Raw genomic sequence first — 11,828 nt, forward strand, 5'->3', positions numbered from 1 at the left:
ACACCACTCTGTCTGTCTAAGAACTGAGGGCGCTATTGGGGAACGGACCAATTTCTCACAGCACGCACTTGACTCCCATGAGAAGCTAGCCACCTTGTTTTAGTGTCTAACACCAGTTTGTTTTGTGCGCGTTGATGCCCTGTCATTTTCTGTGAATGTTGCAACATGATTCCGCTTTTATGCATTCAGCTTTTGTGAACATTTTAAATTCTGATGCACACAGAAATATTTTATTTGGCGAGTGCAAAGTTAATTTAATCGTGGGGTCATGTGACTGATTTTGTGCTGTTGGTCCTCACTCTCTTCATGTGTTTTTCTGTTTAATTGCTTGCACCGATGTCAAGCACCATCCATTGTGTCTTGATTTTTCCAATTGTTTACCAACAAGCATACAGCTCTTAGTCAGAGAAGACACCATTTTTATTTTAACGCGAATGAAAAGTCATCGAGTTGGGGAAATATCAGCCTAATTTTCATTCACGTCAAATTAAATATGGCATATGCTCCATTGATCATTTTAGATGCAATGAATATTAACCAATTATTTGTTTAGATCCTTCTGATTGCTCAACAGAACGTAGTAGATTGAACATTTTAGTCACATGAGATAATGGATTCAGCATCCACCATATTCGTCAACGGTTCTGTATTAAGTTGGAGATATATATTTATATTCACTTTGGCAAAATAGTTTTATGATTTTGTGAGTTGTGAACGATTAGCATTCTATTTCAAATCTTTGCAAAGCTTTAAGCTTTATTACGACAATGGTTTATTTCCATGTTCTTGGCACATGAGCGTGACTTTCGTGCATGGTGTGTTAAATGCCTATCAAATCCCTGTCTCTGGCTTCTTAAGGAAATCCTGACGAATGCTTTTGCATATTCCTTTCGTTTATACAATACAGAAGTAGGATAACGATATTCTTTCATTTCCACCATTGAGGAAACTGACATATTAAGATTCACTTGGACGATTGCACTCAAAAGAATGAAGGATGTTTGCCTTTTGAAGCTCAGAGTTTTTTTGTTTTTTTTTGCCTTTTACTCTTCTAATATCTGCCAAACAAGCTCTTCTTTAATTAAGATCATCTTTTAATCATCATTAACTACATGTAAGCAGATTCCATTATTAATGTCCGATCTCCCACTACATCTCTACGGCTAATATTTATTTATGTCCATTTCATTGTCATTTTCAGACTTCCATAACTTGCAGAGATAATAAAGAATGGCTGGAAAAACAATGTCTGTGTGTCAGATTTTCTATGCTTTGTTTACAATGTACATGTTATGCATTTGACAGATGCTTTTTATTGAATACTAGGTGTGCCCTGGGAATCAAAACAACAACCATGGCATTACTATGACATGCTGTACCAGCTGAGCTAGAGGAACCACAAATCGTACATCGCAAAGGTTTTTCTTTCTTGAAATGTAGTGGGGTTTTTTTAAGAGAAGTGCATTACATTTGACTGATACACTCTTAAAAATAAAGGTTCTAAAAGGGGGTTTTCACAGTGATGCCATAGAAGTACATTTCAGTGACCAATTTTTAAAAGAACCATTTTTTTCTTAGTGTCAAGAACATTAATGTAAAGAACCTTTTTTCATTATAAAGAACCTTTTGTGCAATCAAAAGGTTAATTGGATGTTAAAAAGGTTCTTTGTGGAACCACTGATGCCACTGAAGAACCTTAATAAAAATTCTGTTATTGTTTACTCACTGTAATGTTGTTCCAAACCTGTATGACTTATTTTCTTCTGTGGAACACAGACAAAGATATATATAAAACAATGCTTTTGTTCAATGACAGTCAACAGGATCCAAAAACAACTTTGGACCCCATTGACTTTCATTGTATGGACAAAGAAAACATTTATTTATTTATTTTTCTTCTGTGGAACACAGACAAAGATATATATATATATATAACAATGCTTTTATTCAATGATAGTCAACAGGATTCAAAAACAAATTTGGACCCCATTGACTTTTATTGTATGGACAAAGAAAACATTTATTTATTTATTTTTCCACAGAAGAAAGTCATTCAGGTTTGGAATGATAAATACTGGTTTTCCCCCCAGGTCTGTGGGCTAAACACACAAGCATCTCTTTTTCACTGAGTGTTTGTCTACTAGATTCATTAATCTCTCCTCTGAGCACAAACGGTGTTTACCGCACAATCAGTGATGCCTGTTAAAATGTGTAAACAAATGACACGAATCATTGAGCAGTGTTTAACTGGAGCCATTCAAATTACTGCTGTCATCAGTAAGTGTGATCTCTAATCAATACTACAAGCTGAAGAGCTCCACTGCTTTGCATTGGGATTCATCCTTATAATGACCAAAGGCCCTCATTAAATAGACAATCCAAGAAGACTTGAAAGGTTTTAAGATCCAAAGGTCCAAAGCACATCAACTGGCCGCGGGGGTTCCTCAGGGATCAGTTCTTGGACCCCTTCCTTTTCTCCATATACACTACATCACTGGGACCCATCATACAGGCACATGGTTTCTCCATTGCTATGCTGATAACACACAGCTCTATCTTTCATTTCAACCAGATGATCCAACAGTAGCTGCACAGATCTCAGGCTGCCTGACGAACATCTCTGCATGGATGAAAGAACATCACATACAGCTCAACCTGGCAAAGACTGAGCTTCTCATCTTCCCTGCCACTCTGACTGAACAGCATGATTTCACCATCCAGCTAGGTTCATCAACAGTTACCCCATCAAGTTCGGTCAGAATAATCAGAATCTGGTGTAATAATAATGTAATAATGTATATAATAATGTTCATTACAAGGCGTAATTAATGCATTAAGAATACTTTTATAATGTATTCTATATAAAGGCTTTAATTAAAGTGTTACCAAATCTTTTTTTGTAATAAACATCATTTTATATGTGGCTACAAAATGGATGTAATAAGCAAGTTTGTGAGTCATTTTCTAACTGGCTCATTTAAATAAACCACTTCACGCTGGGTGGTTATTTGCTTCCATGTAGTGCGTTAAAATCATTTAATGTACAGCTATCATCATTGGATTATCCCTTACGAAATCAATGCAAATATGATACAGCTCTTCATCTGCCAAATTTTTTTTAAACTCAATTATGAAGCGTTTAATTTTATTTAATAGCACAAAATGTGATGGAAGTATACCAGGTCATGGAAACTCGCATTTATGTTTAACACTCATGGGTTCTAAACAGGGCATTAGTGGACTGATTGATATCAAATCAATACTTAATAAATAAAGGAATTACTCGGGACATAAAAATAGTAGGACTGAATCATTTCAATGGTTGCTCATTGGTTGCAGATTTAACGTGTCCGAGGGGCTCTTCAGTATCTTAAGTGAAATGATTAAAGCATCGATTTGTAATCAACACACCTACACCTCAGAATATAACATGGTTAATATCATGGTTGAAGCTCTCCTGTGAGCTCCAGCTTCTTGTGTAGGTCTACATTTGACTGGTTTATCATTACAGGTGACAAGGGATATTCTGCATTGATTAGAGCTGCTTTCACGTAATTGTCTTTGCTTCTGGTTATTGTTTGTGACTATTGAGGGTCGGGCAGCTGTAAATTCGAAGCCTTAGAAAGATCGAAATCACTGTTGTAACTCTGCAGTCTGCTTTTGTGTCTTTTCCTGCAGTAATTTAGCCGTGAACTCTTGTATTGACGTCGGAGTTGTGGAAATTGAACGCAGGGACTGTCAAGATGGAAAAGGTTGGAGAATTACTCCCAAGGGTGTTGGAAAAAACACCCATTCTGATGCTCCCATGATGCTTTTGGTAAGTGGTTTTCCAACAGTCAACGAAACGCTTTTTCTCTCTTCCTAATCACTCTTTCTACTGAGGGTCAGTTTGATTTTTTTAAATGACTGAAAGCAGTGTTGTGGGTAACACATTACAGGTAATGCGAGTTATGTAATCCGATTACTTTTCTCAAGTAACTAGTAATGCATTACTTTTTAATTTACAAGAAAATATCTGAGTTACTTTTTAGAATAAGTAATGCCAGTTACTATGTTTTCCAATTTACTGACTGACAGCTCTCCTGTTCCCATGTTAAGAGAAATCAGGTGTAAGTGTAAAGGCGTTGTGTGCGCTGTGTAAACATGATGGTTACTGTAGCTCTAGACTAAATGTGAACGTGCATTTACTCATCTCACTTGCAAACCCGTATTCCTCAAAATGAATAAAAACATTGAAATGCAACTCAGAATATGACGCAAACTTGCAATAATTAAATGTTAAATAACACAAATATCCTTTATGGATTTAATCCCATTTTATTAACCAACATCTTTGCTGCTGACCTTTGATGATCCAATTCAACCATACTAATATGCAAAAATGATTTAGATAAACATAACATTAGTGTTTCTTTCTCCAGCGTTCTATTCTTCATGCCATCTAGAATGCCTGAGGTTTATTCATTTCACTTTTGGTGTGAAAGGGCTTTTACATTTGCCAAAAATAGAACTTTTTATATTAAAAATGTAGCTCTAGACTAAATGTGAACGTGCATTTACTCATCTCACTTGCAAACCCGTATTCCTCAAAATGAATAAAACCATTGAAATGCAAACTCAGAATATGACGCAAACTTGCAATAATTAAATGTTAAATAACACAAATATCCTTTATGGATTTAATCCCATTTTATTAACCAACATCTTTGCTGCTGACCTTTGATGATCCAATTCAACCATACTAATATGCAAAAATGATTTAGATAAACATAACATTAGTGTTTCTTTCTCCAGCGTTCTATTCTTCATGCCATCTAGAATGCCTGAGGTTTATTCATTTCACTTTTGGTGTGAAAGGGCTTTTACATTTGCCAAAAATAGAACTTTTTATATTAAAAACAAACAAGCAAGCCCAGCCCAGATGAGAAAAAGTAACGCAAAAGTAACGTAACGCATTACTTTCCATAAAAAGTAAGCAAGTAATGCAATTAGTTACGTTTTTAGGGAGTAAAGCAACATTGTAGTGCATTACTTTCAATAGTAACTTTTCCCAACACTGCTTGAAACACTGGTTAAATATTTATTTCTTCTTGAAATTTTGTGACTTTTTCGAAAAAATATGACGTTGCTTAATCTATAGGGTAAAAAAAAGAAAGAATGTAACCTAGAGTTAATAAAGACATAAACCCAAGGTTAAGCTGTTTTGAGCATCAAAATTGAAAAGAACAAAAATCAAATGTGAAATGAGGCTCACAGAAATCATCTTGCTTTGCTTGCAAGTTTTTGTTTCTATATTTGCATTTGAGGATATTGATCAGAGCATTCAATCTGTCCAGAAAGAGTTGTACTGTACTCCAGTGTTCTCAAAATATTTTGCCTGCGCATTTCCATAGTTAGAAAGCAAATAGATCTCATTGCCTCCGTCCTCTGGAAAGGTTCTAGGTGTCGTATCGCTCAGATGTATTTAAAACCCAGATGATATGACCCTGGATTGTGACCCTGCATTGGGACTCAGGTTGATATCCTTGACAGATACACAGAAAAAATGTACTCTGACGGAAGTAGGACAGACCATTAAAGATTAACTCACGGTGAGGCGTATGAAATATTGAATATGAGCACCAAGCAGGGGCTAGTTAAACAGGTTATGTAAATATTGTGAAATGCTGCAGATCCCAGTTGCCTTGATGTGTTGTAAGGGAACAGTTGGCTGAGACTGCACCAAAAAATGCAGGACACTTTTCACGGATATGCACACTTCACTTTTTTTAAGCATTAGAGGTGCAAATCCAATGTTTTTTCAGTTGTGATAACTATTAGATGTTGCCAAACTATTATCTAGCATACAATTAATCTAGCATAAAAATTAGCTAGTTTGAAACAGATAAAATGTCTCTATTAAGACATTTGATCTCTATTATGATTTAAAATCATACAATGATAATCTGTTGAACTGATATTCAATTAATGTTTTAATTAACTTTTATTCATTTCACTTTATTTCAGACTCAAAGTTTCATATCAAAACACATAAAAACATGTACATAACACACACACACACACACACACACACACATGTTGTGTTTCCATGTTTTATGGGGACATTCCATAGGCGTAATGGTTTTTATACTGTACAAACTGTATGTGCTATTGCCCTACACCAACCCTACCCCTAAACCTACCCCTTACAGGAAACTTTGTGCATTTTTACTTTCTCAAAAAAACTCATTCTGTATGATTTATAAGCTTGTTTCCTCATGGGGACCTCAAAAATGTCCCCACAAGGTCAAAATGTACTAGTATTACTATCCTTGTGGGGACATTTGGTCCCCATAACGTGATAAATACCAGGTACACACACACACACATACAAGACAAAAAGCATACATATGCACATATGTACTGTACATATGTTTGGTGCAAAACTTAAAATCACAGGTTAATTACAGTTAACTAAAAATACAATTAAAACCATTTAAAACATTTTCATTGCATGAAATGAAATAAATGTTGACTGAAATATAACTTTTTTTTAAATTACCATTTCAGATAGTTGCCAAGGCAACATTTCTCATTTTAATTCCATTTAACTTGATGAACTAAAATAACTAAAACTGGAATAAAGTACAATACTAAAAATGACTAAAACACACAACAAAATCACTAAAACTTTAGCTAAAATTAAAATGAAAAACAGAAAACATAAAAATAAAAACTATACTAGTATATGTTACTAAAAGAACACTGATTTAGACCATTTTTGCTAACAGTGTTGCAAACCTCAGAATATGAATAGAAAATAAAACCACTCATGCAAAATTTAATTGTACCTCCCAGAGTTGATCAATATTTTCTGAAGTTTAAGCACCTGCTTTTAACAACCCATTGTTAAATATATATATATATTTTAAGAGTTTCAGGCCCTATTTTACGCTCTATTTATGGAAAGTGCCGCAGTCCATTTTTGTGCTCTATTGTAAATAAAGAACAACATCATTTATAAATTAGTGTCCCTCAAGCAAATGATCATTGTGTTTGCGGTGTGTTTGCGTTTTTTTTGTTTTTGATGTTGTGTTGTGATAGGAATATCGCATCTGTTTTCCCCAGTGTTCAAAAGACCCCTTGTGGACTCATTAAATTACTTTTCGTAATGATAAGGTTATGAATATGAAGTAAACATAATGAGTGTGATCTGTTAATGAAAAATTGACTTTTATAAAGATGAGTTCTTACGTCCTTTTGGTGTGTGTGTGTGTTTTTTTTTTTTCTCTTTCCTTTTTTCCACCCCTGCGAATGAAAGTGTCTTAAGGTGAACTCGAGTCTCAACAGAGTTCAGCTGGTGAAAGAAATCGACAAATTCAGATGTTAAGGCTAATTGAACTGACACTCCAACATCCTTTGAAATCTGTTTTTTAATTAAAGGCAGCATGCTGAGGTGCCTGGTCTTAAACTTTCATAATTACACTGCCGCAGACACCGTCTCCATGTAAGATTTAGATAGCGGCCTTCAATGCACCATCAACTAACTGCATCTCATTTCTCATTACAGCCCAGTCCTTCACTGCTGCTTCACTCATTCAAAGCTTGTGAGTAATTATTGAGATTACTTGTTTTGATATGCTAACTCTTGCCAAGAATGTTTTACACATTTGTAGCATTTTAGTTCTTTCCCTGAAGGCCACTTAAAATCTCAGTCAAGGTTTTTTGCACCAAAAACAGTCATTATTTTGTTTTACATAGCGATTTTCCACCCACTCTGACCCTTCAAGTCAGCTTTCACAACTACATTTTACTTCCATAATCTGATGTATTTCTGAACAGAGGATATTCAATGAAGCAAAAATGTATGACGGGATTTGATTTTCTCCATCAGGAATTAATGTGATGATGAATGACATTTCACACATTTTTGAGAGGATTTGGAGGCTGAAATCGTGTTCATTCTCTTGAGATTCTCCATGTATGCCAATAGTAACATTCAAACCTATATATACTGTATATTGTCCTTTAATTCTGAAAGGACTGAAGGTAGCTTTGTGTTGTGAATTTCAAAAACAGAAAACCTTCATGACGTGGCCCTTTAAAATAACCTGTGACTGAGCAGTAAAAAGAGCAGACTGACATATGGAACGACTTTTTGACCAACACAAGTTTCACAAAAGCCTTTTCATCCATATTTGATGATAAACAGCAGCAGAGAAGTGTAGTGCTGGGCGTTTGGAGAGAATGAATAAAATGTCCTGCAGCGTATGCGATTCGGTGCAGGACTGATGTGCTTCGGGTTGTGCTGCATAAGCTCAAATGTCCCTGACCGTCTCGCCCTCACACATGCTGTGCTGTTCCACTGCCCATGTGGCCACTCTAGGGTTAATATTTCATGAGTGAGAGATTATTTTTAGATTTCTGCTGTGAGTACATTTCAGCATATTAGCTACATTGATTACCGCTTTGACCTTTATGTCATTTAAAACTGAGATGCTGATTGGACAGTGTTCTGTCTGTGCTATATTGTCAATGTAGTCATAAAAATGCATTTTTGTTGCTTTTTTTCATTTGAATGTATTACAGTCTGATAATGCATTGCATGCAATAATTTAAACTGGCAAAATACGTTTATTGAATCCATTTCTACATGAATAATTAGTTGTATTAAATGCATGCACAGAAATAGTCCAGAGTGACTCAAACTGATTGGAAATTGATGCAAGTACCATATTTTTAATATAGCATCATCTGTCCGTGTGGTTTAGTATTTTAGAAAATTTTACTCTGGATGTACTGGACTGGATATTATTATTATATTTATTTATTTGATTGATTTATTTTTGGTAAGCCAGACAGGGAACTGTTCAGAAAAAATGTACTAAAAACAACGGTTACTTTTAATTTGCAATATTGTTTGATATAGTGGCTCAAAATTGAGCTTCTTCAGCTTAAAGGAGCTGGCCGAAGGTCTCCGAGGTCTTGTCTGATGTCTTCAGCACTTGTTTGCCATGAGCAGATGTGTAATACAACACAAACAGACGGTATCAATGGATTGATGAAGAAAAGTGGAGGCAATCATTCGCTTGTCCTCAGCCTGTCACAACGAAATATAACTCAATTATCTCTTGTCAACGGATGAGAAATGTTGAACGTGACATCAGAGTGGAATGGAGCCCAACTTTCACACTGAATGCGTAAAATATTAGAATGTGTGTTGTGCCAGCTAAGATCTGCTGGTGCGTGTGTTATGCTGAAATGTGTGGACAGATCTGTCACAAGCTGTTGCTGGAGAATGTGTCATAGCAGGACGGCCGAATGGGACAAAATGTCACTTGATTCAGCATTTGCTTTTGACATCTTACATCTTCCTCATGATGGTCATCTTTCATTATTAGTTATGTAATATTACACAACCTGATGATTTCTGATTGAAATGTATATATTTGGTGAGACAACTAGCCCCGGTATTCCCCACACCCACCCCAAATATAAATTAATGTAATTCCAAATTTAATATATTTATTAATAATTATTTAATTTATTTTTCCTAATTTTTTTTTTATATTTAAAAGTGTATATAATATTTTTCCTATAGAGCAGCAGTTCATAAACCATGAATTTAACTGAAATTTTCATGTTTTAATTTAACTTTTTAATTGAATTTTAATAGAATTTTTATGCTTTGAATTTTGGTCTTAATTTTTATTTTATGTTTTGAATTTCATTTTTAATTTATACAATTTTTACTTTTATTTTTACATTTCCGATTTAATTTAATTTACATTTTATTTGAAATTGAAAAAAAATTTTCATTTTAATTTAATTTAATTAAATTTTAGTTTTTATGAAATAGTGCCTGATTTCTTCAATTTATGAAGTAATATTCAGCAGTTCATAGACCATGCCTCTCAAGCTCAAAAAGACCAAACAATTTATTTTGAAAAAATAACCCCATACGTGTTTACGACATTGACGGTAAGTAAATGATGATTTAAATTGTGCCCTAACCATTTACACTTGTTGTATGTTTCAATTCAGAACACTTACTCCCTGAACTTTAAGCAGTGATGTTTTCCACCATGTGGACGTGACGTAACCCTGATGCTATTTTAAAACATGTCTGATTCAAAGCGTATCCAGTCTCCAAGTATTAAACTACACAGCGCATGCTAGTCTTTTCCCGGACGATCTGAGATCAGCTCCCTTCCAGACGTTCATTATCAGTTCATTTCCCTCTTTGAGTTGTGCTAAACATGTTTGCCAGAGGTTCATAATTACCCCTGCATCATTTTTAAATGAGACTGTGAGTACTGAATAAACCCTCCCGTGATGTTGTGGAGAACAGGAAGCTGAAGGGATAGTTCATCTGAAAATGAAGATCCTGTCATCATTTACTCATCCTTGTGATTTAGTTTCTGTTGAAGACACAAAGAGATGTCAGATAGGATATTGTGGTGCTCTTTTCCATAATGAAAGTGAATGAGGACCAAGCTTCCAAAATGACAAAAGGTACAACAGAACAACAACAAAAAGAGTCCATATAAGTTGCACACTATATTTAACTTCTTCTAAAGCCATGCAGCAACCAAATGTCATTGGTTCTCGCATATCTTGAGATGTAGGTTTCACAGTACCAAACTTTCATGTATCGCCACACCATTACCATTTCACTGGTATTGTGGTATTCAAATCACCATGGCAAAACAATAAATATTTAATTTAATTTTATGGTTTGAATTTAAAATTTTTTTTTTTTAATTTAATGTACTTTTTATGCTTTAAATTTCAGTGTTTTAAAATCAATTTTACTTAAATATTTATTTAAAGTACTTATTTTTTTGCTTTGAATTTCAGTATTTTAAATTTTATTTAATTGAATTTGTATGTTTTGAATGAATGAAGGAATTTTTGACATCTTAATTTGAATTGAATTGAACTGAACTGAATTGAATTGATTTTTTTTATACTTTGAATTTCTGTCATTTTACTTTTTACATTTTATTGAAATATTTTTATGCTTAGAATTTCAACACATTTTTTTATTTCATTTTATTTTATTTTTATGCTTTGAATTTCAGCCTTTTTAATTTGAATAGAATTTAGAATTCAGTCTCTTTAATTTATTAAACTAAAATTAAATTAAATAAAAATATTTTAAAAGGCTGAAATTCAAAGTATAAAAATAGTTTAATTAAAAAATGTAATTAAAATGATTATTATTTATTTAAATTGTTTTATGCTTTGAATTTCATTTTTTATTACATTTTTTTAATTTTTAATTTTAATTGAATTGAATTTTTATGCTTTGAATTTCTCTTTTTAATTCAATTTAATTTGAATAATTTTTATGCTTTGAATTTCAATTTAATGTAATTAAATTTTTATGCTATGAATTTCAGATTTGTATTGATTTAGAAACCTTGAAATATAGTGCCTGAGTCCTACAGACTATAAGCATGGTGCTTTTTTATCGACATACTCAGTCCCCATTTACTTTGACTGTATGAGTAAGCAGCATGAATTAAAATAGCTTATTTTTATGTTTCACAGAAGAAAGTAAGTTGTGCATGTTTGAAGCAATGTTATAGGGTAAGTAAATGATGACATCAAATAAAAATGTGTAAAAAAAAAAATACATTTTTGGGTGAACTCTGCGTACATTTCAGTGTAAGCCTCCACAAGCGATGTCCTACAAATGAGTTTTGGTTCAGCAGTGATTTTGTTTGCTGTGCTCTCCTCCTTTGTCTTTGTGCTCTAGCAGGTGTAGTGTAAAGCTGTAAAAGGATGTATTGACTCTCCTCATCTGGACGTCAGTGTGTAAGAAAATCTGCCGGATGGAGCAC

This window comes from Sinocyclocheilus rhinocerous, unplaced genomic scaffold (assembly GCF_001515625.1).
Source record: "Sinocyclocheilus rhinocerous isolate Xijiao unplaced genomic scaffold, SAMN03320098_v1.1 scaffold99, whole genome shotgun sequence".
NCBI lineage: Eukaryota > Metazoa > Chordata > Actinopteri > Cypriniformes > Cyprinidae > Sinocyclocheilus > Sinocyclocheilus rhinocerous.